This window comes from Panthera pardus, unplaced genomic scaffold (assembly GCF_024362965.1).
Source record: "Panthera pardus isolate Hobbes unplaced genomic scaffold, ASM2436296v1 HiC_scaffold_21, whole genome shotgun sequence".
Taxonomy (NCBI): Eukaryota; Metazoa; Chordata; class Mammalia; order Carnivora; family Felidae; genus Panthera; species Panthera pardus.
The window spans coordinates 65,076,335-65,103,357 of record NW_026526777.1 but is presented as its reverse complement, the minus strand read 5'-3'; the positions used below and the strand labels follow the sequence as shown (position 1 = coordinate 65,103,357).

Sequence of the window (27,023 nt, the reverse complement as noted above, 5' to 3'; positions counted from 1 at the left end):
CACCACCCCCCCCACTATTATAATTCCATTGACCCTAAACTTTGATGGCACTGTTCTCTCTCCCTCTTCTTGGTTGCTCTCTGGCCTCCTCTTCTGAGATATTCTGGGTTGACCTTTCTCCCCTCCCACCCCTCACTTTCCCTGAGGCTTTTCCCTTGGCTGCTGATGTCACTTCCCACAAGGCCCAGCCAGCCAGGCCCTCCGGAGGCTGCACTCGCTCTCGGTGGCCCCTTTTCTTCTGAGCCCCAGGCCCTGTCTCCAGCTCCCTGCCTGCTCCCTTCCCAGGGACTTCACTTCAACTTGACCGCTTTGGAACCAAGCTCATCATTCTTCCCTCCAGACCTCCTCCCCTGTGGCCTTCTCCCTCCCGAAAAGGCACCACACCCATGCAGGTGCTCAGTCCATAATCCCAGGGACCCTCTCTTGCCTGCCCCCCTTCTCCCCCCCCCCATAGCCAATCATCAAAAAGCCCTGTAGATTTCCTCATCCAATAAATCTAATATCTCCTCGCCTTCCTGATTTCCAGCAGGGTTACTACCACCATCTGGCTGGATTCCGGATGCCTGTAGTTTCCGAACTGGTTTCCCGCTTCCACTCCAGCTTCCACCCCATTTGCCCCTGTGCAACTGAATATCCTACCTCGTAATCCACAATGAAGGGGCTCTACATTGTTTTTAGGACAAAGACCAAGATCCTTGACAGGGCTCAGCTGTCCTCACCGCCTGGCCCCTGGCCCTCTGGTCTCAACCTGTGTGGATCCCCAGCTCTCTAGTTACTGCCAAGGTTTCACAAGTATTTTCAGTGGTTTAGTGAAAAAATCTTGATTGAGTAGGTAAGTATAAAAGAAATTTTAATTGTTAAGCTTACTCTGTAGACTCATCCTGCCTCTCTCTTGGATAAAATTATGACTATGTCCCAAAGCTTTTTTGGTTTCTGTGTCTGTCACCTGAATAAGTCCTTTCAGAAAATTTAAAGTCTCATTAAGAATTCTGTTGAAACTCCAAATCTGGGGCTCCTGGGTGGCTCAGTCGGTTGGGCGTCTGACTTCCTTCGGCTCAGCTCATGATCTCACGGTCTGTGAGTTCGAGCCCCGCATCGGGCTCTGTGCTGACAGCTCAGAGCCTGGAGCCTCCTTCGGATTCTGTGTCTCCCTCTCTGTCCCTTCCCTCTGCTACTGCTCTCGCTCTCTCTCTAAAAAAAAAAAAAAAAAAAAGAAAGAAAGAAAAAGAAAAAAGAAACTCCAAATGTATTTAATTTCAAAATGTCCCCGCTTCCCAAGCTTGGGCCTAATTCTGGCTTGGAAATTAGTAGCAGTTTCTGATGCCTGCAGGGCAGGGTGAAGGGGACAGAGCAGCGTTTCCCATGGTGGACGGGGGTGTAGTCTGCAGTGTGGACCCCCTGACCCCACCTCTGGGTGGTCCGGATTCTAAGTGGTGCTCTTAGAGGAATTCCTTCCATGATGCCAGGCAGGGGCCCACCATGGGGTCCACATATGGTCCCTGGAAACATCTCCCTTTGCTCGGCCATCAGCGGAAATATAGCTCATTTCCAGGTGATTCTCTTTGCTCTGCCTGCAGACAGGCTGTTCTGCCATGGCTTCTCCCCTTTCACATGCCTGCCGTCAGTCATGACCCCCAACTCCTGAGTGCCCTTGGGGCTTTCAGAGCCCCTCTGGGGACCCTCATCCCTTCCTGCGGACCTGGCCTGGATCTCCCCCTTTACCAGTCCAGTGTAGACGGTCTGGTCCAGTCGCTATCTCAATCGAGACAGCAGGTAACTTGGAACCTGTTGTTCACCATTTGGCCTTTGGGGCCCTTGCTGAAACGGACATTGAAGAGTCACCTGCCTTAACCATCCAGACACAACGACGGATGTTTTATCTAGGAACCCTTTAAAGAACTCTTTAAAACATTCCCGGTCCAAGTGACTGCATCAACTTACGAGTAATATACAGTCTGTTGAAATGAAGCACGCTTTTCTACAATTGGAATTATACTCTAAAAAACAGTTTAGTTTGGCTTTGATTTCCATTAGTCCCAATTAATGAGATTCAATGTACACTATGTCTGTGGCATAGATTTAAATTCTAGATAAAACTGAAAATGTTTTACCTTGGAAGACTTCAAATATACCCCTCAGTAGAGCAAATAACATAATGGGCTCTTAAGTAGCCTTTATCTGCTTGAACCATCAACCTCTGGTCCATTTGACTTCATATGTATCATCGTACCCTGCTTTTTTTGCTAGAACATTTAAAAAAATTTTTAACATTTATTTATTGTTGAGAGAGAGAGACAGAGCATGAGTGGGGGAAGGGGCAGAGAGAGAGGGAGACACAGAATCCGAAGCAGGCTCCAGGCTCCGAGCCGTCAGCACAGAGCCCTGTGCGGGGCTTGAACTCACGAGCTGTGAGATCATGACTTGAGCTGAAGTCAGACACCCAACTGACTGAGCCACCCAGGCGCCCCTATTTGTTTATTTTTAAATGTTTGTTTATTTTGGGGGGACACAGAGAGAGAGCAAGCGGGAGAGGGGCAGAGGGAGAGGGGGACAGAGGATCTGAAATGTGCTTTGGGCCGACAGCAGAGATCCTGATGCGGGGCTGGAACCACAAGATCATAACCTGAGCCCAAGTCGGACACTCAACCGACTGAGCCACCCAGGCGCCCCTCTGTTGCGTCATTTTTTTTTAGATGTTTATTTTTTGAGAGAGAGAGAGACAGAGAGAGGGAGACACAGAATCTGAGAAGCAGGCTCCAGGCTCTGAGCTGTCAGCACAGAGCCTGACGTGGGGCTCGAACTCATGAGCTATGAGATCATGACCTGAGCCAAAGTCGGATGCTTAATCGACAGAGCCACCCAGGGGCCCCTGTTGTGTCATTTAGCCCGCTCTGCTGTCCTTCTGTTTCCTGTAAACTGGCAGGCAGCTCCAGAGGCTTGATTAGATCCAGGTTTGCAGGTGAGAATACTTGACCGTCCTTCGTGCTACATGCTCCCTATTTCTCACGTTCAAAGATTTGGGTCAAGCAGTTGATGCGTCAGCCTGATCCCTCCATTGAAAGTTCCCCTGAGCTGATGGTTTTGGTCCCTACTGATGACTGTGGCCAAGACGCATTACTTCATTAGTGGCTACCATTTGCTTCTGGATTTATGAACTGGGCTTCTCAAAGAACTTTCCTTCATCAACTGTGTGGTTAGCTTGACATCAGAGCTGACTAGAAAGGCAGGGCAAATACTTAGACTCTTCCTTCATTTGGCAACTTTCAGAAAAATGTGTTGGTACCTTGATAATCTCCAAAAACAAGCAATGCGGGCTTTTTTTTTTTTTTTTTTTTTGGTGGTGGTGGTTGGGGGGGAGGGGCAGGGCGATTAGTGTCATGGATGTTTGGATTTTTGTAATTTTTTTTTTTTGAGAGAAAGAGAGAGAGTGTGAGTGGGGGAAGGGCAGAGAAAGAGGCAGAATCTCAAGCAAGCTCCACGCTATGAGCACAGAGCCCATGCGGGACTCGAACTCACAAAATAGCGAGATCACGACCTGAGCCGAAATCAGGAGTCAGACGCTTAACCAACTGAGCCACCCCTATAATTTTATTGTTTTTAATCCACTGTGGTCATTATTCTTTCTGATATTCAAATTGTCCCAATTTTGGCCTTATCAAGTCGAGTCCTGTATCTTTGAAAAGATCCCGGAGGTCCTCAATAGTTTCCTTTCTTTCTGACACAAAAGATATCCCTGGAACGTCTTGTGTATTTTCTGCCTTGGACCCAGACTCGCCATTTCTCCAAAGAGCCATTTCATTAAAAAAAAAAAATTTTTTTTTAAGTGGGTAAAGTATTTGGAAACCAAGACCTGGTTGCTAGGTGACCTCACTGTTCCCAGGATGCCATTGCTTTCAGGCTCTTTCCATGAGCAGAGGTAGAAAGAAAAGTTTCATTAAGTCATGAACTTATGCTGATATTTAAATTAGGATATTTACAATCTGGGCCTCAGGCATGCTCCTTGCCTTTAGGTGTCTTTGCTTCTTGGCCTTTTCCGTAGACAGTTACTGTCTACTAAATAATAGTACATATTAATCAGTTACAGATTTTTTTACTCAACTTTTCTGGATTTTATATTCCTTTTTAAAAAAAAATTTTTTTAACGTTTATTCATTTTTTGAGAGACAGAGAGAGACAGAGCGTGAGTGGGGAAGGGGCGTAGAGAGAGGGAGACACAGAATCCGAAGCAGGCTCCAGGCTCTGAGCTGACAGCACAGAGCCCGAGAGCCCGATGTGGGGCTCGAACTCATGAACCGTGAGATCATGACCTGAGCTGAAGTCGGACGCTCAACCGACTGAGCCACCCAGGCGCCCCTGGGTTTTATATTCTTACCTCTTTTCTTTTACGCTGCAAATCTTGGTTCCTTAGATGTTACCGTGACGATTTGCTCCTTCTGTGCGTGTACCTATTTCTCTCTCTGTCGTCTTTTGCCCTTAGGGTGTACCCCACAGGGGGTGTGCAGTCAGTACTACGATTTAGTCTTTATCTGTTTGGATACAGCACCAATTGGATGCGCAGGTAGATTTGTTTCAGTTGGTCAGACGTTCTGGAAAATTTTAAATGTCTCTGCCCTTTGTTTATTTTATGATAAGATTATTTCCAGGAGATCTGCTTGAGCAAGTACCCTGAGTACATGCATCCAGGAGGGAAGGGGCCTCTCCATTGCACCTGTGGTCTTCTCTCACCCCTAGAATGCTGGTGCAGGTGCTCAGACACACCTTTACACGGGCCGTCTGTGCCGGGCTCCCTGCCAGGCCATGGCAGGTGACCATCTCTATCACCAAACAAGGGAGATATATATATGTTTTTATTTGGGGGGGGGGGAAGGGCACAGGAAGAGAGAGAATCTTAAGCAGGCTCCACACCCAGCACAGATCCCGATGTGGGTCTCGATCCCACGACCCTTGGAACATGACCTGGGCAGAAATCAAGAGTCAGACCGTCAACTGACTGAGTCACCTAGGTGCCCATACAAAGGAGATATTTTTAAAAAATCTTTTTTTTTAGTGTTTATTTTTGGGAGAGAGAGAAGAGACGGAGGAGGGGCAGAGAGAGAAGGAGACGCAGAATCCAAAGCAGGCTCCAGGCTCCGAGCTGTCAGCACAGAGCCCGACGTGGGGCTTGAACTCAGGAGCCCTGAGGTCATGACCTGAGCCGAAGTCGGACGCTTAACGGACTGAGTCATCCAGGTGACTCCAAAGGGAGATATTTTTTTATTACTACTTTTCAGGTGATGAAACTGATTCTCAAAGAGGGCAAGTAACTGTCCGAGTCTGACTACTAGTAAGTGGAAAATCCAGAATTCAATCATGAGTGTGTCTTATCTAAAACCCTGTATCTTTTTCCATTGTGCCATGTTACCTCTCAGAAACAACTCTGTAATGTGTGTGTTATTTCTTTTTTTCCAAATGTTCTTTATCTTGAGAGCCATAGAGCACAAACCAGGGCAGGGGCGGAGAGAGAGGGAGAGAGAGAATCCCAAGCAGGCTCTGCTCTGTCAGTGTGGGGCCTGACGCAGGGCTTGATCCCACAACCATGAGATCATGACCTGAGTCGAAGTTGTGTGCTTAACTGATTGGGTGACCCCGGCGCCCCAAGTTTATTTTACTTATTTTGAGACAGAGAGAGAGAGAGAGAGAGAGAGAGAGAGAATGCAGGGGAGGAGCAGAGAAAGAAGGAGAATCCCAAGCAGGCTCAGACTCAGGGCTCAAACTCCCAAACCAGGAGATCATGACCTGAGCCGAAACCAAGAGTCAGACACTGAGCCGACTGAGCCCCCCAGGTGCCCCATGTGTGTGATATTTCCGTCTAGAATTTGTTCTGCCCCAGTGCAGGAGAGAGTGAGCGTGTTTATTTTCTACTGCTTAAGACAACATCTGGCATGTTCCTAGCAGCTTTCTTGGTAATGGCCCAAACTGGAAAGGACCCAAGTGCTCATCGGTGGCAGAACGAGAAGGAGTCACTGCTAACCTGACAACGTGGGTGAATCCCAGAAATAGAAAGAAGGTTGAGCGGAAAAAGCCAGACCTGAAAATGTATACACTGTAGGTTACCATCTGCGTAAAGTTCAAAACCAGACAAATCTACGGTCTCCATGTCGGGGGGCGGGGGCCGCGTCAGCGAATGGGAGGGGGCAGCAGCGCGGGGTGCCTCCTGCTCTATTTTTTGATCTGGTGTTGGTTACAGGGGAATGTTTGCTTTGTGAAAAGATAAATATTACATCAATATTATTATCCTTACCATCCTTATGTAATGGAAAAAGAAACCGAGGCTTGGGGAGGTTAGATGTTTTGCCCAAGGTCACGTAAAAGTGGCTCAGCCGGTTGGGGCACGCCTGGGTGGCTCAGTCGGTTAAGCCTCTGACTTCAGCTCAGGTCTCGATCTCACAGTCCGTGAGTTCGAGCCCCGCGTTGGGCTCTGGGCTGACAGCTCAGAGCCTGGAGCCTGCTTCGGATTCTGTGTCTCCCTCTCTCTCTGCGCCTCCCCTGCTCGTGCTCTCTCTCTGTCTCAAAAATAAATAAAAACATTAACAACAAAAAAAAAAAGTGGTTCAGCTGGGACTCTAACTTGGTTCTCTGTGAGCTCAGAGTCCATTTCTTAACCTTGGCATGTGCCTCAGAAGAGGGGGCACCGGAGGAAGTGTCAGGGTGTAGGAGGAGACACCAGGGGAGTGAGGCTGGCAGGGCCAGAAGGAAGCCTAGAGGTTGGGACACTGTGGGGTACCCAGAGCAGGGGCAAGCCCAGAACAAAGTGTATGCCTGAGGCTCCTGGGAATGTCCTACAGCGACAGAGGCTGGATCTGGGCTCTGGCTTGAGGCATGGGGTCCCTAAATGGCACCAGGGAGCAGGGACAAGCCTCGGTGTCTGCCGAGCGGGAATCCTCCCCACCTGCCTTTCCCTGCCCTCAGTCAGCATCCCACTTCTCCGCTGCCAAGACGCAGCGGGAAGGGGAAGGGTGTGTGCCCCCAGGTGTCTCGGATGAACGAAGCCACCCAATCTCACATCTCAAAAACTAACCAGAATCAGAATCTCACATCTCAAAAACTAACCAGAATGTCTGATTCCAGTGCATTGTGACAAACATACATGCACACCGACCCACGTGCACTTGCATGACACCCTCGGGATGGCTGGAGACGTCCGGCCAAATGACAGAGTAAAAATTAGGCTGCTACAGGTTAAGGTTTGCTGTTGTATTGTCTGTTGCAGCCTTGTAGAAAAATTACAAGACTCGGGGCGCCTGGGTGGCCCAGCTGGTTGAGCGTCTGGCTCTCGCTCTCCTCTCTCTGCTCCTCCCTCACTCACAGGTGCATGCTCGAGCTCTCTCCCTCTCTCTCAAATAAATAAATAAATAGTTTTAAAAAATTTACAAAACTCAAAGCATCTTTTTTCTTGGCCTATGAACAATTCAGAAGCTTTCTATTTCCTTAGCAACACAAAGCACCCGAGACCCAGGATTTATTAAGAGATCACCTGTTCACCCCGTAGAGGAAAGATAAGCAGCTGTTTGCAGGAGCCACTGTTCCCCGCGGAAGATGTAGGCCCGTCAAGCTTACGAATAAAATTCTGTGACCAGCAGCCCTTTCCACACTGCGCATCAGGCAGGACGGTTCTTGGGCTCACAGTCCCACTTTTGCTCCCCATCTCCGCTCTAAAGCCTTGACTCTGCAAACACCGTCTCTCACTCTTCAGGGGCCCTCAAAGGCCGGCCGGCTGCTCGTGGCAGTCCCCCCAGAGCAGCGTGCCTGACATGTTTGATGGAGCGTCTGAAGAGCCCTGGAGAGTTTCTGTCCTCGCCACGGGTGTGCTCTCATCTGTATAAAAGACGGATCTGACAATGTCACCCTTCATCCTCCACGTGTTAGGTCCTAATGTTTTGTTATGATGGCTCATGAGGTTTCGTTATAATAACTTATTAAATAAATTAAAACTTACTTTAAAGGGGGAGAAAGCTACAGCATTTTCAGTATCTACACTGTATTTACACATGGGATCTAACTTTCCAAAATAAAATTTGCCGGTTCTGACACTTACGTAGATCGTGATCAGAGGACAATGGGATAATGGCTTGCTTTGTCCTAATGCTCACGGGGCATTACAGAAACGTGGGAAGTCCCTCTTTACCGGATCAAGCGCAGAGGCTGTGGGCAACGGACAGCACACCCTAGTGGCCAACCCAAGTAATTACCATTACCTTATCAACTGGAAAGGTTAAGTGTAAAAACAAAGCTGTAAAAACCCTCCGTGTGCTTCTACTGCTGTGAGAAGATTCCACAAATTTCTGCCAGCCAATTTCTTTTTTTATTTTAGCTTTTTTTTGTTGTTGTAAAAATGAACACAGATACAGAAAAATCACACACAACAAACGTAGAGCTTAATAAATCATAAGGTATATGTTAGTATTTAATACTCAGATTAATACACAAAATTGAGGTGTGAAATTAATATTGAATTTTATATTGACATACTATTATATTTATTTTTAATGTATTAATATTTAATTAGAATGCATATATTAATGAATCATCATAGCACCCTCGTAACTACTGCCCAGATCAAGAAATAAAATTTTGCCAGCCACTGAGTAGAGCTCCCCCCCCCCACCATGTGCCCCATACTGACCATATTCTTCCTCCCAAGTAACCAGTAAGCTGATCACTTGCCTGTGTTTCCTATAGTCCTTTCACCCAGGTAAATACCCTGGGATTCTATAGTTGTCCTTTTAAGGTTTTTCTTCTTCTTATATAGAGAGAGCGCATGAGAAGGGGAGAGGGGCAGAGGGAGAGAGAGAATCTCTCCACACTCAGTGCAGAGCCCAAGACAGGGCTCGGTCCCACGACCCTGGGATCATGACCTGAGCCAAAATCAGAGTTGGATGCTGAACCGACTGATGCTGGACCTAGGAGCCCCCATTTAAAATTTTTGATACTATTTTAAGTTTCCCCTTGATCCCTTTCTCAGCCTTATACTTTATCCATTGAAAAACCTGAATCCTTTGGCTTGCGAAATTCTCTGTAGTCTGGATGTTGCCCAATGACGTACTCTTGGTACAGGTCAGCATGTTCTGGATTTCCTACCACCTGGCGGTTGGATGAAGCTGAGGTGTGGTGAGACCCAGGTTAACCCCGTTGGCGAAATCATAAGTGGTGATGTGATCTGGGATCAGGAGGCATAAAACCGTCCGATTCCCTTTTGTTATGTTAGCAGCCATTGCTGCTTAATGCCTAAACCCATTAATTAATTGGGAGTGTAGAGTGGTAACACTCTAATTTCATCACTTCTCTTTCATTTATTAGTTGTAACACTTTCATATGGAAATGCTGCCCTTCATCTACCTTTCGCTTTCCCAGCGGTACAATTCATGTGGAAAGGTAGGAAAAGTGCTGCATTCTTTCCAGTTATGTACCGGTTTTTCAAGCATCCCCCAAATGTGATGATATTTATTTATTTATTTATTTATTTTAAAGTAAGCTCTATGCCCATCATGGATCTCATGACCCCAAGATCAAGAGTCACATGCTTTACTGACGGAGCCAGCCAGGCACCCAGGTTTAAAAAAAAAAAAAAATATATATATATATATATATATATATACATATATATATATAATTAAAGGGGCACCTGGGTGGCTCAGTTGGTTAGGCTTCCGACTTTGGTTCAGGTCACTATCTTGTGGTTTGTGAGTTCGAGCCCTGCATGGGGCTCTGTGCTGACAGCTCAGAGCCTGGAGCCTGCTTTGGATTCTGTGTCTCCCTCTCTCTCTGCCCCTACCTGGCGCTTGTGCTCTGTCTCTCTCTCTCTCTTTCTCAAAAATAAATAAACATTAAATTTTTTAAAAATAAAAAGTATATAATTATGAACCTATGGATTTAAATTTCAATCCCTTGGAATTACTGAAGCAGAAATTACTCCACCTTTGGCAAGTGGATGCCTCTTACCATTGGCTCCTGAATCCTTTTTACAGTATCTAGTCGTCTAAGACAGCTTTGCTGCCATCTGATATGATTAAGTGATGTCACAGGGTCAATGTATACATTTCCTGCCTCAAACCAGGAATCAGTCACTTCTTCAAGAAGCCTGGGTTTCTGTTAGTGGGAAATGGTATTTCAGAATAATAATCAGCACCAAAGATGCTCATTGCTACTGTTGTTGGTTGCTGTTTTCTTTCTGAGCCTTTTCAGTGGAGGTTGTATATAATAATATAATATAATATATAAAATATAAATATAGCATAATATGGTATAGTATAATATAATAATACAGTATAATATAGTATAGTATAATTTGGTATAGTATAATATGGTATAATATAATATGGTATAATATAATATAATATAATATAATATAATATATAGTATAATATGGCACAGTATAATATAATATAGCATAATATAGTATAATATAATATGATATGATATGATATGATATGATATGATATAATATAATATAATATAATATACACAAATACTCCATCTATTCATACGGATACTTCAAATTCAGGACCACAAGATTTTTGCTTAACTGCTTCTATCTTACAGCTGTGTACCCCTTCTTCCAAAATTGAGTAGAGGGTTCTCAAAAACAAAATGGATAAGAGACTATCCCATACTTACTCATTTGCTTTTTCCTTAATACTCCTACAACAGTCTCACAAACACTGCCAATATGACTACTAAAAAGGTTTTTTTAAAAAACCCTTTTCTGCATGCTCCATCACCTTGTTCTTGCCCTATTAGAAAAACAAAAAAAAAAAAAAAACAAAAAAACGTTGTCAGAGCGTGTGGCCACATTGCAAATTATACTCACTCTCTTTTAACTCTCAGTCTTAATTCCATATGTATATATACACATATGTGTAGATAGTGTTCACACAGTTCATAAAACGCCTTTTCATTTAGGCTGTTCAGAGAATTCAGTAGGCATTATGATTTTTTTCTATTTTACAGATGAGAAAGTGGGGCCCAGAGTGGCTGGGTATCTTGTAGGTCAGAAGACCTAAGGAACAGGCTAAACGGCACACATTCTGGATCATACTCTCATTTTTGTTGCCTGTGTCGTGGGTCATTTCTATCTTCCATGAACAAGAAGATGTACACATGTGTGCATGTGCACACACCCCCTCTCCTTGTCGCTGACTCTGTGAAATGGTTCTTAAAATTTTATTCCATTTTCTTCAGGGGTAAGCTGAGAATCCGCCATTATAGGAGGTTCATGATGTTATTGCAAATCTTACCACCAGGTGTCGCCCTAGTATACCTGCGCAGGTTTCCTATATTGGTGAATTCCAAGGATTGATACTTCAGCTACTTTTACTTTTATTTTTAATTTATTTTATTTTTTTTAAATTTACATCTGAGTTAGCATATAGTGCAATAATGATTTCAGGAATAGAATCCAGCGATTCATCACTTACATATGACACTGAGTGCTCATCCCAAGTGTCGTCCTTAATGGCCCTTGCCCATTTAGCCCATCCCCTCCCCCCAACCCCTCCAGCAACCCTCTGTTTGTCCTCTATATTTAAGAGTCTCTTATGTTTTGGCCCCCTTCCTGTTTCTATACTATTTTTGCTTCCCTTCCCTTATGTTCATCTGTTTTGTATCTTAAATTCCACATGTGAGTGAAGTCATATGATATATGTCTTTGATGATAATTCAGCTAACTTTAAGTAAATCCATCATGCAACTTGAAACAGCCAAAGAGAGTAATGAGGATTAAAGAGGTGAAGAGGCTGATGTTGTACAAGAAGACCAATGGAGGGGCGTCTGGGTGGCTCAGTCGGTTGGGTGTCCAACTTCAGCTCAGGTCATGATCTCACGGTTCATGAGTTCAAACCCCGCATCGGGCTCTGTGCTGACAGCACGGAGCCTGGAGCCTGCTTTGGATTCTGTATCTCTGTCTCTCTCTGCTCCTCCCCTGCTCACGCTCTGTCTGTCTCTCTCTCAAAAATAAGATAAACATTAAAAAAATTAAAAAAAAAAAAAAGAAGTCCAATGGAATGAGAAACGTGGGAAGAGGGGATTTTTTTTCCCCTTTGCAATTGGCTTTACAAGGCAGAGTACTTAACCTTCGTTGCTATATGTAATTCTTTAAAAAATTTTTTTTAATGTTTATTTTTGAAAGACAGAGACACAGACAGAGTGTGAGTGGGGGAGGAATCCAGAAACCGTGGGACCTTTTTAGAAAAATAATTGGGGCACCTGGGTGGCTCAGGCAGTTGAGCGTCTTGACTTCGGCTCAGGTCATGATCTCACCGCTCCTGAGTTTGAGCCCCACGTCGGGCTCTGTGCGGACAGCTCAGAGCCTGGAACCTGCTTCTGATTCCGTGTCTCCCTCTCTCTCTGCCCCTAACCCACTCGCATTCTGTCTCTGTCTCTCTCAAAAATAAATAAACATTTAAAAAAATTAAAGAAAAATAAAGAAAAAGAATGGTTATGAACTGAATGTTTGTGACTCCCCCCAGAATTCACATGTGGAAGCCCTAATCCCTAGTGATGGCGCCTCTGGGAGGTAAGATTTAGATCAGGTGACGAGAGTGAGGCCCTTAGGATGAAGCTAATGTCGTTATAAAAAAAGGGAGAGACACAAGGCGTCCTCTCTGTCTCTTTCTCATCCTCCCTCTCTCCCACCAGGAACTGGATCAGTTAGCACCTCGATCTTGGGCTTCTCCACCTGTAAGAAACAAATTTCTATTGTGTAAACCACCCAGTCTGTGTGGCATTTTGTTATATCAGCCTGAGCCCTTGAGACAAGAGTCCATATTTTCCCCATTGTGATTTGCAAATAATGTAGATATAAAATTTCTAAGGCCCTTTACGTGCTTGCTCTTGTCGCACTAAATCCTTGAGTTTAATTCAGAGCAAAGAGTGCTGGGATGGAGGGTGGGGGAAGGGTGGCATGGGTGTTAACGAAACGTACAGCAGCGTCTGCTCTCGAGAAGCTTACAGTCTTCTTGTAAGCATACCCCATGAGAGGTAGGCTTACCCTTGCGAAACCAAAGCATACAAGGCAATTTGGGATCCAAGACCAAAATGACTTCAGATCATAAAGGCTATGCTGTGGGTTGTGTTCCACAGAAAGCCGACTCTGAGACAGTGTTTGATGTGTGGAGTATTTATTAAGGATTGCTCTTGGGATCAGCATCTATGGAAGGGAGGGCTCAGAAGCAGGACTGGGCAGAAGAAGAAGTCAAGCTGAGATCCAGATCCAGTGACAGCTTTGGCCGACCCCATGGGGATCCAGGACTAGAAAGGCCACCACCTTCAGAGATGTCTCGATCTCTGTCTCAATACTCCGCCATATGTCAGCAGTCAATGTGGGTGACCCCAGAAGAGGAGTAAATATTTGAAAGCGAATGTAAAAATGTTAAAACTAAATCCGAATGACATGCTTGAGTATCACAGGCTGCCAAGACAGATGAGTGATCACACTGACCAGTGTCTGGTTTATGGGTGCCATCAACATAAATGACAAGGAAGTAGGTTATTTGGCTTTCCAAAGGTCAAGATGACACCGAAGCCAGTTAGCAGATTTGGGCCAGATTCTGGAACCAAAGCCCAACTTGTGTTCATCTCTGCCCTTTTGACGTAAAAATCCCATTTGGAGGCGTCTACTCTAACCGTAGTGACAGATGTTGTCTCTGTCCAGCATCCATCCTTGTGGGCAACAACATTCCTTCCTTCTCCTTTTCAACCATGTGGTTCTGGTGAAAGCTGACAGAGTGCCCACCCCCTGGACACAGTGGTTGGTTCAAAGTGGATGTGACCATATATACCCCTGCCAGGGAATCCGAGACCTTTCCAGGGATTTTTATGGACTGGGGTAAAGATCAAGTATCTTCTTTCCTCTGGGGTTCATGATTTGGGATGACTTATATCCAGAGCTACCCCACAGCACATCTCTGACTCATATAGGATAATTCTAGAGCACAGGAGAGAATGAGAGCAAGCCCAGAGAGAAACAGGCAGGATAGAGTGCCTTGTTAGAGCCCTTGGGACCATCTGTCATCCCTGGGGCAGCTCGACTTCTGTCCATTATGTAAGCAAATGCGTTCTACTTTTTTGCTTCAGCTACTTTGAGTTGGGCTCCTGTGACTTGCCACACAGATACTCATTAAGATACTAAGGGAATTATCAGGGACGCACACAAAGGATGTTCATGATAGCGGTATATATAATCTTGCAAAAGAAAAAGAAGACCTGATAAGAGAAATGGTTAAAGTATGGTTTATCCATTGATAGAATGTTATGTAATCTTTAAAAAAAAAAATTTTTTTTTAAGGGAGCCTGAGTGGTTCAGTCGGTTAAGCGTCTGACTCTTGGTTTCAGCTCAAGTCGTGATCTCACGGTTTCGTGAGTACAAGTCCCGCAGTAGGTTCTATGCTGACAGTGCAGAACCTGCTTGAGATTCTCTCTCCTTCTCTCTCTGCCCCTCCCACACTCGTGCTGTCTCTGTCTCTCTCAAAATAAATAAATAAACTTAAAAAAATTTTTAATTGTTTTTTTAAATATTCAATGACATGGAAATGCTTATGATGTGAAGGTATAAAACCAAAACAATAAATGCTTCATGATTCTAACTTATGTGTATGGATACACACATGTATGAAAGTGGAATATTCCTGGTGACCGGTATTATATTTTTACACTTTTGTGTCTTCTCATAATTTTTTATTTTTTTTTTCCAGGTTTATTGAGAAATAATTGACCTACGTCACTCTATAAATTCAAGGCAAGGGGCACGATGGTTTGATTTACATGTATTGTGGACTGATCACAACAGGTTTCGTTAACATCCATCATCTCAGGGAGATCTCATGGGTCTGCTGCTTCTGGCCCCTCCCCCTGGGAGGTCTTGTCTTTCTCTTCATCCCTACATCCCGCTCGCACAGCTCCCACCCCCACGACCGCAGCCTCTGGTGGTCTCTGGGGGGAACTGTGATGTCCTCCAAGTTCAACTCATTGTCCCAGCTACTCAAGAGCTGTGGGGCTCTGCCACAGAGAGCCTCCTAGTCCAAGATGAAATCTCCCCAGGGAAGGGGGTGCTGTTCCCCACAAGGATGGATGCTGGACAGAGACGACGTCTGTCACTACGGTTAGAGTAGACGCCTCCAAATGGGATTTCTACGTCAAAAGGTCAGAGATGCACACAAGATGGGCTTTGGTTCCGGAATCTGGCCCAAATCTGCTAACTGGCTTCGGTGTCGTCTTGAACTTTGGAAAGCCGAATAGCCTACTTCCTTGTCATTTATGTTGATGGCACCCATAAACCGGACACTGGTCAGTGTGATCACTCATCTGTCTTGGCAGCCTAGAAATGTCCGTGATACTCAACCATGTCATTTGGATTTAGTATTAACATCTCCACATTTCCTTTCAAATATAGACCACTATCTTTTTTTTCCATTTCAACTTTTTATTTAAATTCCAGTTAGTTAACATACAGGGCAGTACTGGTCTCCAGAGTAGAATTCAGTGTTTCATCACTTACATGCAACACCCAGTGCTCATCCCAACAAGTGCCCTCCTCAGTGCCCATCTCCCACCTAGCCCATCCCCCACCCACCTCCCTCCAGCAACCCTCAGTTTGTTCTTTACCTTTAAGTGTCTCTTGTGGTTTGTTTCCCTCTCTCTTTTTTCTCCCCCTCATATGTTCATCTGTTTTGTTTTTTAAATTCCACATATGAGTGAAGTCATAAAGTATTTGTCTTTCTCTGACTGACTTATTCCACTCAGCATAATACATTCTAGTTCCATCTACATAGTTGCAAATGGCAAGATTTCATTCTTTTTGATGGCTAAGTAATATTCCACTAACTAACTAACTAACTATATATATATATATATATATATATATATATATATATATATATGCCACATCTTCTTTATCCATTCATCAGTTGGTGGACATTTGGGCTCTTTCCATAGTTTGGCTATTGGCGAAATACTATAAACATTGGGGTGCATGTACCACTTCAAATCTATATTTTTGTATTCTTTGGGTAAATACCTAGTAGTGAAATTGCTGGATTGTAGGATAGTTCTATTTTTAGCTTCTTGAGGAACCTCCATACTGTTTTCCAGAGCGGCTACACCAGTTTGCATTCCCACCAGCAATGCAAGAGGGTTCCCATTTCTCCACATCCTCACCAACACCTGTTGTTTCTTGGGTTGTTCATTTTAGCCATTCTGACAGGTGTGAGGTGGTATCTCATCTTGATTTTGATTTGTATTTCCCGGATGATGAGTGATGTTGAGCATCTTTTCATGTGTCTGTTGGCCATCTGGATGTCTTCTTTGGAGAAATGCCTATTCATGTCTTCTGCCCATTTCTTAACTAGACCATTTGTTTTTTGGGTGTTCAGTTTGATAAGTTCTTTACAGATTTTGGATACTAAGCCTTTATCCGATATGTCATTTGCAAGTATCTCCTCCCATTCTTCAGGCAGCCCTTTAGATTTGTTGATTGTTTCCTTCACTGTGCAGACACTTTTATCTTGATGAGGTCCCAATACTTTATTTTTGTTTTTGTTTCCCTTGGACATCAAATATTGGTCACATTCTTGATGTCACTTGCACTGAGGATCTCCTTATACCCTTTGTGTTGGGATTCTATCAGTAGGTGGAGTATACACGTGACACAGAGGCTCCTCCCCAGCTAAGGTCAGGAGCCTGGGAGGGACAAGAGCCCAAAGGGCCTCAGCTGACCGTGGGTGTTGGGCTCAACCCATCTCTATTCAAGAGATCAAGAGCCAATGACTTGAGAGGTGGAGGAAGGCTCTTGCTGAGTGGGGAGAATATCAAGTTTTACCCGATCTTTTATTTATGTATGTATATATGTATGTATGTATGTAAGCAATCTCTACACCCAACGTGGGGCTCAAACTCAGAACTCCGAGATCAAGAGCTGCATCCTCTACTGACTGAGCCAGCCAAGCGCCCCAAGTTTTACCCATTCTTCTAAGATGATGGTTTAACATGTTTGCACCAGTTGAATTTGTGTGCCCTGAGGCAAGTCCCCAGTGTCCCTCCCCAGCTATGACACTGAACAGGGCCGGGTGCACACAGAACTGGTGGCACCAGACCCTACACCCTGTCCTTTAACATGTCTCCCACTTAGAAGCCAGGGAGAAAGAGGGAGTCACAGTATTAAATCTTCTCATCCAGGAGCATGATCTCTGCCTCCATGTCCTCAGGTAATTTTTATGGGCCTCTGGTTTTTCACCTGTAAATGAAACATTTGAGAGTTGTTCCCAATTATCAGTTTTGCTTCATTCTACATATTCCATGATCTGAACTGCAGATGAACGTATACCATTGCTCCTGCTCCCATCCGGTTCTGTCACCCTCCCTGTAGGACCCATTTCAGAGTCTCACTGGGCACATTCTGTGGTGTCTTGTCTTCACGTTTATTTCAGAAATTATGACACCACCAACACAATTTTGCAGTGATAAAATCCTGGGCCCTACAGACAGCTAAGATGAGCTTAAAGAGATCGCCAACTGTCAGCAGCAATTGGGCGCGTGCTTGTTGTTATGTATGGCATGGTGGCCTTAAATTGGCAGTGCGTTGTTCAAGGGAGTTTCTTTTCTTTTGTTTTTTTTTTTTTGTATTTTTACTTGTGGTCAAATACACGTAATGCAAAATTTGCCACCTTACGCATTCTAAGTGTAGAGTTGAGTGGTGCTGAGTATATTTACATTGTCGTATAATCAATCTCCTGAGCGTTTTCATCTTGCAAAACTGAAACTCTATAACCCGCTAAATAATGACTCCCATTTTCCTCTCTCCCCAACTAGGTCTATGGCTCCTTCTCTCGAATCCGGGCAGCTTCTGGCCTGTTTTTCTTTTTTCTTTTTTTTTAATGTTTATTTATTCTTGAGAGAGAGAGAGAGAGAGAGAGAGAGAGAGAGAGTATGTGAAGCAGGCTCCAGACTCTGAGCGGTCAGCACAGAGCCCAACATGGGGCTCACACTCACAAGCCATGAGATCATGACCTGAGCCGAAGTCAGATACTTAACTGACTAAGCCACCCAGGCGCCCCATCTGTGCCTGTTTTGACCAATAAAATAGGATGGAAGTGATGCGGTGCCAATTTGGGGTCCATGCCTTTGGAGACTGGCAGCTTTCACTTCCTTCCCACTCAAACACTCTGGGGCCCTGGACCACCATATAAAAAGACATCCCACTACTCCAAGACCACCATGCTGAAGAGGCCCATGGAGGCTCCTTCGTAGACATTCACAGCCCGGTAGACATCCCTGCCGTCTCTCCAGGCAGGTGAATAGAGCTGACTTGGAGCCTCTGGACCAGCCCATCCACCTGCTGAATGTGATGGTGTTTGGAAGAGCAAGCTTGCAAGAGAGGGGTTCCCTGTGCACCCAGCCCAGCCAGTGCCCACTGCAGCGGGAATGGAGAACAGGGGCCATGGGATGAACTTGGTAAGGGGGGATCAGTTAGGAGCATGCCTATCATGTTTGAATAAAAGCGTAAACATTTATCTCACAGCACTATCCTCGATTCAGAAAATAAATAAAGAAGACAAAGTAATACTTAAAGAAATATTTCAAGTACATGTTACATACATCCTCTCAATGTCTATCGATCACTACATCGCTCTAGAGTTTGTTTCCTGAGTCCGAAGCCTTTCAGTGCTTCTCAAGCTTAAGCATGCCTATGGGATGTTGGAAGATGCAGATTTAATAAGTTGGTTGAAAGCCTGAGCTGCTTCAGGTCTACCGTCCACACTTTGAAGAAGAGTCTAGGCTCTAGATGGTGCTGGCTGGCATCCAGCACTCACTGGTTCACCAGATTTTTTTGTTTTTTGTTTTTTGTTTTTTTTAAACAGCTTTATTGAGATTTAAGTTGCAGACTAGGCAATTCCCCCTCCCCCCCCCCTCCCCGCCCCTGCTGGGTACAGCTCACTGGCATCCGCCTGGTCACAGAGTTGTGCAACCAGCGGCATAATCAACCTTGGAACGTCTCATCACGCCAACGAACTTCCCGCATAAATTACTTTTCCCCTCCGCCCTCCAGACCACCAATCTACTTTGTCTGAATAGACTTGCCTCTTCTGGACATTTCAGACAAATAGAACCATGCAGCAGGCAGTCTTTGGTGTCCGGCTTCTTCCACTTAGCACGTTGCAAGGTTCATCTGTGCCGTGACACAGTACGTCGTTACTTTTTATTGCCCAGTAATATTTCATTGTGTGGCTACGTTCACATTTGGTTTATCCGTTCATCGGTTGATAGATACTTGGGGTTGTTTACAACCTTTGGCTACTATGAGTCATCCTGCTGTCAACATTGATCATGTACAAGTGTTTGTGTGGAGGGTTTCTCTGGGTATATATAGATCTTTAAGAGGAATCACTGGGTCACGTGGTAACTTTGACGACGTGCTGAGCTGTTGTCCCAAGGGGTTGCGCCATTTTTACATTTTCACCGGTAGTGAGGTTTCCATTTCTTCACATCCTCGTCAACACTTGTTATCTTTTTGATTACTTAAACACATGAAGTTAAATTAATTTAATTAAAAAACTAATTAAAAATAGATAATACCTTTATTATTTTTTAAAAGTAATCTCTGTGCCCAATGTGGGGCTCAAACTCAAGACCCCCAAATCAAGAGTTGTGTGCTCCACTGACTGAGCAGCCAGGTGCCCCTGGTATCTTTTTTAAAAAAAAATTATATTTCTTGAATGGATGCAAAGTGATATCTTGTGTTGGTTTTAATTTACATTTCCCCAAGGGCTAATGAGCCATTTTTGGGCATCTTTTCATGCGCTTGTTGGCCATTTCTGTGTCTTCTTTGAAGAAGTGTCTGTTCTTACCTTTTGCTTATTTTTAAATTCTGTTATTTGTCTTTTTATTATTGAGTTGTAAGTGTTCTTTGTTCTGGATGCAATTCCTTATCAGAGATATGAGTCGCCAATATTTTCCCCCAGTCTGTGGGTTGGATTTTCACTTTCTTGGTGATATCCTAGGAAGCAGGAAAGGTTTTAATTTTGATGAAATCCAGTTTATTTTTTCTTTAGTCGCTTATGCTATTTGTGTCATGTGTAAGGGGGCTTTACTTAAGCCAAGTGCATGAATAGTTACTCCTATGTTTTCTCCTTAGAGTTTTGTAGTTTCAGCTTTGACATTTAGGTCTATGATCCATTCGGGGTTCATTTTGTGTGTGGTATAAGGAAGGGAACATGGAGTTGTCCCCATTCAGTTTATTGAAAAGATTATTCTTTCCCCATTGAACTGTCAGTAACGGTTTGTTTTTAGACTCTCAAACCTATTCCATTGATCTCTACATCTGCCCTTATACCCACACCATGCTGTCTTGATCACTGTAGCCCTGTACTAAGTTTTGAAATTGGGAAGTGTGAGTCCTCCAACTTTGTTCTTCTTTTTCAAGATTGTTTGGCTTGTCTGGATCCCTTGCGATTCCATATGAATTTTAGGATCAACTTGTTGATTTCTGCATAAAAATGTAGCTGGGATTCTGACAAGGATTACATTGAATCTGTAAATTAATTTGGGGAGTGTTGGTCACCTTAACAATATCAAGTCTTCCAATCCATGAACATGGAATGTCTTTGTATTCACAATATTTAGGCCTCCTTTAATTTCTTTCAACAATAGTTGTAATATTTAGAGTACAAGTTTTATGCTTATTTTGTTACATTTATCCCTACTTTATTCCCTTTGATGACACTGTAGATTGAATTTTCTTTTTTTTTAATCTGTCAGCATACAAAATGAGATTTTTTTTTCAGTTTATTTATTTATTTTGAGAGCAGGGGCAGAGAGAGAGGGAGAGAGAGAGAATCCCAAGCTTGGGGCTTGATCTCACAAACCATGATCATGAACTGAGCTGAAATCAAGAGTCAGAGGCTTAACTGAGTTACCCAGCACCCCAATGGAATTGTTTTCTTAATTTCATTTTTGCATTATTTACTGTTGTGTTATAGAAATACAACTGATTTTTGTATATTAATCTTGTACCCTGCAAATCTGGCTAAACATATTAATTCCAATAGTTTTTTAGTGGATTTCTTAGAATTTTCAATATGCAAGATTATGTCACCTTCAGATAGTGATAGTTGTATTTCTTTCTTCTTTTTTTTCTTTTTTGCCTAATTGCCCTCATCAGATTTTTAGGGCTGTCACGATCCCCTTGATTGGTTAAGTCCTTGCCATTGCAGTGGCCACACATTTGGAATCATGAGCCCAGCTTTGGGCTTCTAGGCTGAGAAGAGTCTTTCTTTTGATAAGCTGACGGTCCCTATCAGTGCCTGTGTCACCTGTCTCCCCGGTTCTGCTGATTATGTTAACACTATTAAAAAGAGGAGCACCTGGGTGGCTCAGTCGGTTAAGCATCTGACTTAGGCTCAGGTCATGATATTACAGTTGGTGAGTTCAAGCCCTGCGTGGGGCTCTGTGCTGACGGCTCAGAGCCTGGAGCCTGCTTCGGGTTCTGTGTCTCCCTCTCTCTCTGCCCCTCTCCTTCTCACGCTCTGTCTCTCTCTTTCTCAAAACTAAATAAACATTAAAAAAAAAAGACAGAGAGAGAAATAAAACCACAAGGCCAAAATGGCATCACTTAGGCCAAGTCAGCAAACCAAGACTGAATACCTAACCCAACTGCCTATTCAATCCCCCAAATCCCCATGTAACCTTTAACCAGTCAACATGGAATTTCCTGGTCAGTAGTAGGAAATTTACTGACAGACCCCTTCCACTACCCTTAAGAAGGCAATCTTGGGGCACCTGGGTGGCTCAGTCAGTTGAGCATCCGACTTCAGCTCAGGTCATGATCTCGCTGTCCGTGAGTTCAAGCCCCACGTCGGGCTCTGTGCTGACAGCTCGGGACCTGGAGCCTGTTTCAGATTCTGTGTCTCTCTCTCTGCCCCTCATGCTCTGTCTCTCTCTGTCAAAAATAAATAAACATTTTAAAAAATTAAAAAAAAAAAGAAGGCAATCTTGCCTAAACAATGCAAACCTTGCTAACAAGTTCCCTTCTTCTTTTTTAAATGCCCCTTTCTGCTTTTAAAAACCCTGCTTTTGTTAGAGCTCTCCTCTCGCCAGATGGGATGCTACCCCATTCACGAATTATTTAACAAAGCCAATTAGATCCTCAAATTTACTTCGTTACATTTTTAAAAAAATGTTTATTTACTTTTGAGAGGGGGTGAGGAGCAGAGAGAGGGAATCAGGGGATCCAAAGTGGGCCCTGCACTGACAGCAGAGAGCTCGACGTGGGGCTTGAACCCACGAACCGTGAGATCACAGCCTGAGCCGACATCAGACGCTTAACTGACTGAGCCACCCAGGTGCCCCCCAATTTTTTTTTTATTTAAAAAAATTTTTTTAATGTTTATTTTTGAGACAGAGAGAGACAGAGCATGAATGGGGGAGGGGCAGAGAGAGAGGGGGACACAGAATCGGAAGGAGGCTCCAGGCTCTGAGCCATCAGCCCAGAGCCTGACGCGGGGCTCGAACTCACGGACCGCGAGATCGTGACCTGAGCTGAAGTCGGACGCTCAACCGACTGAGCCACCCAGGCGCCCCCCCAATTTTGTTTTTTAACAATACTTTGCGTTAATATTTATTGGAGGAGCCACCTGAAATGAGCTACCTTCACAGTCAAAGCCGAAGGGCTTACACCTCAGAAACCCCAGAAACAGCTCCCTCTAACCTGCAGGGCTGTGCTCTTTAAGTTACACTTCCTTACCTCTCGACTTAGGATCTTCCCCAGGTGGAGGGGGAGGGCCCCTGGGTTCCATTAACGTCTAGGAGCAAAACCGTAGGTGGTTGTACAAATTAAGTCACACATTCGGTGCTGCCCCGTATGGCTTTCTGCAGTGGTGGACATATTCTACTTAGGCACAGTCTATCATCGTTGCCTCTCACTGCACTTGGGATGTGACCAGTCCAACTGAGGAGCTGAATTTCTAAATTGAATTGCTATAAATTAATTTAAAGAGCCCCATGTGGTTTTTAGCTACAGCACGAGACAGCGCAGCTCTCTATAGGAAATATAGAAACGCGGGCACAAAGGCCTTCCCTGTCACGGACGTTTCTGCTTCTGGGATAGCGTTTCAATAATAATAATAATAAAAAAGTATCATTCTGAAAAGTTTGATAAATATAAATAAATCAACATAAGGCTTTTTGTTTATGAGGAAAACAGAGGGTCGATACCTTTAAAGTTTTAAACCACCAGGCAAAGGTCTGATTGAAAAGAAAACAATTGGAGGGTTTAAAAGAGAAATCTGAGGGTTTTTTTCCCTGTAAAAGGAAGATCTTATTAACCACAAATTTTAACAACAAAATAAAAGCGCTTTGGGGATTGTGAAAATTACATATGAAGAGGAATTATAGCAGTAAATGACATGAGTCTGGATTAATATTATAGTTTCTGTCTTGCTAACTGAGGCTTACTTCACTTATCAGGAAAGCCCTGCAAAACCAAGTAGAAAACTGTCCCAGGAAGTAGGATATATGTTGGTTCGGCCGCGCCAGTGGGTCTCAGCCCTGGCAACCCACTGGAGCCATCTGGGCACCGTTTAATGCGACACTGGTGCCTCTACCCCATCTCCGGAAATGTTGGTTTGATTTTACCACGCGGGGGCCAGACCAAACTTCCTGGGTGATTGTACTCAGAAATCACTAACCTAGGTACTCACCAGCAGGGGATGCTAAGGTTCAGCTGGAGCAAAGAACCAGACCTGTAAGGCGGAGCTAAGGCGCTGGTCACCCTGATCTGTTAGTGCTGTTAATTCAAGCAAGACACAGACTTGTTGTTCAAATACAAATTCAAGAAAGTCCTGAGGTTTTTGTTTGTTTTTGTTTTTGTTTTTGTTTTTTACCACCTTGCATGTGGGAAGGGAGGGGCAGTGATCCCTTTCTGGCTTAACACATGAAAATCACAGGCGTTTAGAAAATGGAGATGTCCATTTCAATGGAATTACTACCAAGGAACAAACTATTAAGTGAGATGATCAGTACTATAGACATCTTAAGGGTTCTTTTTTTAAAAGATTTTTTTTAAAAAAGTTTATTTTGAGAGAGAGAGCATCAGTGGGGGATAAGCAGAGAGAGAAGAAGAGAGAATCCCAAGCAGGCTCTGTGCTGTCAGCGGGGACCCAGACATGGGGCTTAAACCCATGAACCGGGCGTGAGATCATGACCTGAGCTGAAATCAAGAGTCCGATGCTTAACCGACCGAACCTCCCAAGCACCCCTTAAAGGTTATTTTCAATTAGCAATAATCGCACCTCGGATAAACCTCATTGGCTACGAGACTGCCACTGTGCCAAGCTTAAAGGTTATTTTCAGAATGCTCTCTGAAATCCCAAGATCTTACCAGATCTTTGCCCGGAAGTAATGTTCGCAAGGATGGTTTATGCTGTAGAAGAGAGTATCCACTTGCCTTCAGCGTGAGGGGGCATACACGCGTTTCTCTACTCATTCTGATGAGCTGTCTCTCGCCTGCCATTAGAAAAGCCTGCAGTTTTCAAGGCTAAGTGCTTGCACTCCGTCAGTGAACACCGAGCGGGGGGCGGAATGCAAACCAAGAAGATGAAAACTTAAAATATGATTGAAAAAAAGGGGAGAGGTGAATTAACAAAGGAGGGTGAGGATTGCAGGGTCTGCCTTTGGAACGTGCACCTGTTAGCTTCTGGAGGTCCGGTTTTGCTGTGGGGTTCGCAGCATCTCCGGGGAAGCACCGTGTTTGTGACTCTTTTCCAATCCCAGCCTTGTAAATCAGAAAGGTTCACAGAGCCTGTGACAAACCAGAATATACGAGTCTTTAAAGATTTGTACTGGTGAGACGTCACAGCTTCTCTGTAGAAGCCGCTCCCCTGGTTACTCCCCTTTACAACAGGACACGCCTTCCATGATTTGAACTTGACCCTTCCCCGCTGTGGCCAAAGCATATTCATCCTGTAGAGACACAGCAAGCGACCCCTCAGCATCCTTTTTTCAAAAAAAAAATTTTTAAAGTGATCCCTACACCCAACGTGGAGCTCGAACTCACAACCTCAAGATCAAGAGTCACACGCTCCACCGACCGAGCCAGCCAGGCGCCCCCACCCCCCACATCCTTTTGATAATAGACAAGCTTCTTCTCTCTGCTAATAAATTCCATTTCTATTCTCCAAGTGCTGTTCTGTGTCAGGCGTTGTAGGAAGTATTTTATCCAGTTTCACTTAACCCTTCGATAGACCTTTGGAGTGGTAGCATTATTCCCATTTTACTGATCGGGAGACTGAGGTTTAGAGAGATCAAGTGTTCTCCCCGAGGTCAAACTCCTGGTAAGAGCGGGAGGCCGAAATCAGCCCATTTCCTCGGGGCTTCTGGCACCAGGCTATGGCCTCACCACCTGGGCCTCGGTGGTCTGACGGCGGGGAGGTCGGAGAGGGGCCCCCGCTGCAGTCATTTCTCTGCAGTACTCGGGGTGTAGGCACTGGAAACTGTACCTCCCATGCGACCGCTAGGGAATCATCCTCTTCGTGTGGGCTTAAGGCCTTCCTGTCCACGACGCCACCCGCAGTGGTGAGCACACAGTGTGGCTACCGTGAACCTTCCTGGTCACCGGGATATGGAAGTGACGCAAACAGACAAAACTCCCGGCCCGCAAAGGTGTCTGAGAGGGGAGAGGAACGACGAACACAAGTAAGTAAAGTGCATAAAGTGTACGTTAGGGTGCAATGAATCCTAAGGAGAAAAGCTTGGCTTGTGGTCAGTGGGGGGGGTGGGGTCAGTGTGGCTGGAGCCATGAGGGGGGTGGGGGCAGTGTGTCTGGATCCGGTGAGTAGGGGAGCAGTGTGGCTGTTGGCAGTTGGGGGGGGGGGTGGTGAGTGGGGGCAGCAGGGATGAGGGCAGAAAGACAAGGGGTGCGGCCAGGAAGGGCGCTGGTCCCCCCTAAGGTCTCCAGCTTCCCTCTGCATGAAACGGAGATGCGCTGGGTGATGGAATTTAACCAGATGGTTCGGGAAGCTTTGTTGAGGGTAGAATAGAGGGGACAAGCACAGAAGCAGCCGGACCTGCCAAGAGGCTGTCGCAGTAACCCAAGGGAGGGGTGACAGTGGCTTGAACGAGGGTGGAGGCAGTGGGGGGGGGGCGGTGAACAGTGGTTAGATCTTGGATGTTCTGACGGTGTGGCCCGAGAGATTTGCTAACAAACGGGTGTGTTGGGGGAGAAAAGAAAACAAGGATCATATCAACGTCTCTGGCCTGAGCAACGAGAACACTGTTGTCTCGAGCGAGCTGGGGAAGACGGCCGGAAGGGCCGTGAGCTCCGTGTGGGGCCTCGTTAACGTGCTGGTTACGCAGCCAGGTGAGGACCCGGGAGCCGCTGGGTTGTGGGTATGCAGCTCAAGGGAAGGGTTCTCGCTGAAGGTAGCACGTTTGTGGATCATCTCACGCAGCTGACCTTGAACGACAACGGGGTTGGACTGTGCAGGTCTACTTACACGCGGATTTGTTTTCTGATAAATACAGCACAGTGAACGTGTTTTCTCTTCCTTAGGAGGTTTTAGTTTTTTATTTTTACTTTCTTAAATTATTTATTTAGTTGGAGAGAGACAGAGACAGCGCAAGGCGGGGAGGAACAGAGAGAGAGGGAGAGGGAGAATCCCAAGCAGGCTCTGCACTAACAGAGCAGAGCCCGACTTGGGGCTCAGTCTCACGAACGGTGAGATCATGACCTGGGCGGAAGTTGGACACTTAACCGACTGAGCCACCCAGGCGCTCCTCCTTATGAGTTTTTATCTTTATTTATTTATTTATTTTTTAAAAATGTTTTTATTTATTTTTGAGACAGAAAGAGACAGAGCATGAGCAGGAGAGGGGCAGAGAGAGAGGGAGACACAGAATCTGAAGCAGGATCCAGGCTCTGAGCTGTCAGCACAGAGCCCGACGTGGGGCTCGAACTCACGGACTGTGAGATCATGACCTGAGCTGAAGTCGGATGCTTAACC

At 45.0% G+C, this 27,023-nt stretch overlaps 1 pseudogene; it reads right to left on the bottom strand.

The window, feature by feature from the left end:
* Window positions 1–24,279: 24,279 nt before the first annotated feature.
* On the bottom strand, window positions 24,280–24,359 carry LOC128778950 (U4 spliceosomal RNA; annotated as a pseudogene).
* Between the last annotated feature and the right edge of the window lie 2,664 nt (window positions 24,360–27,023).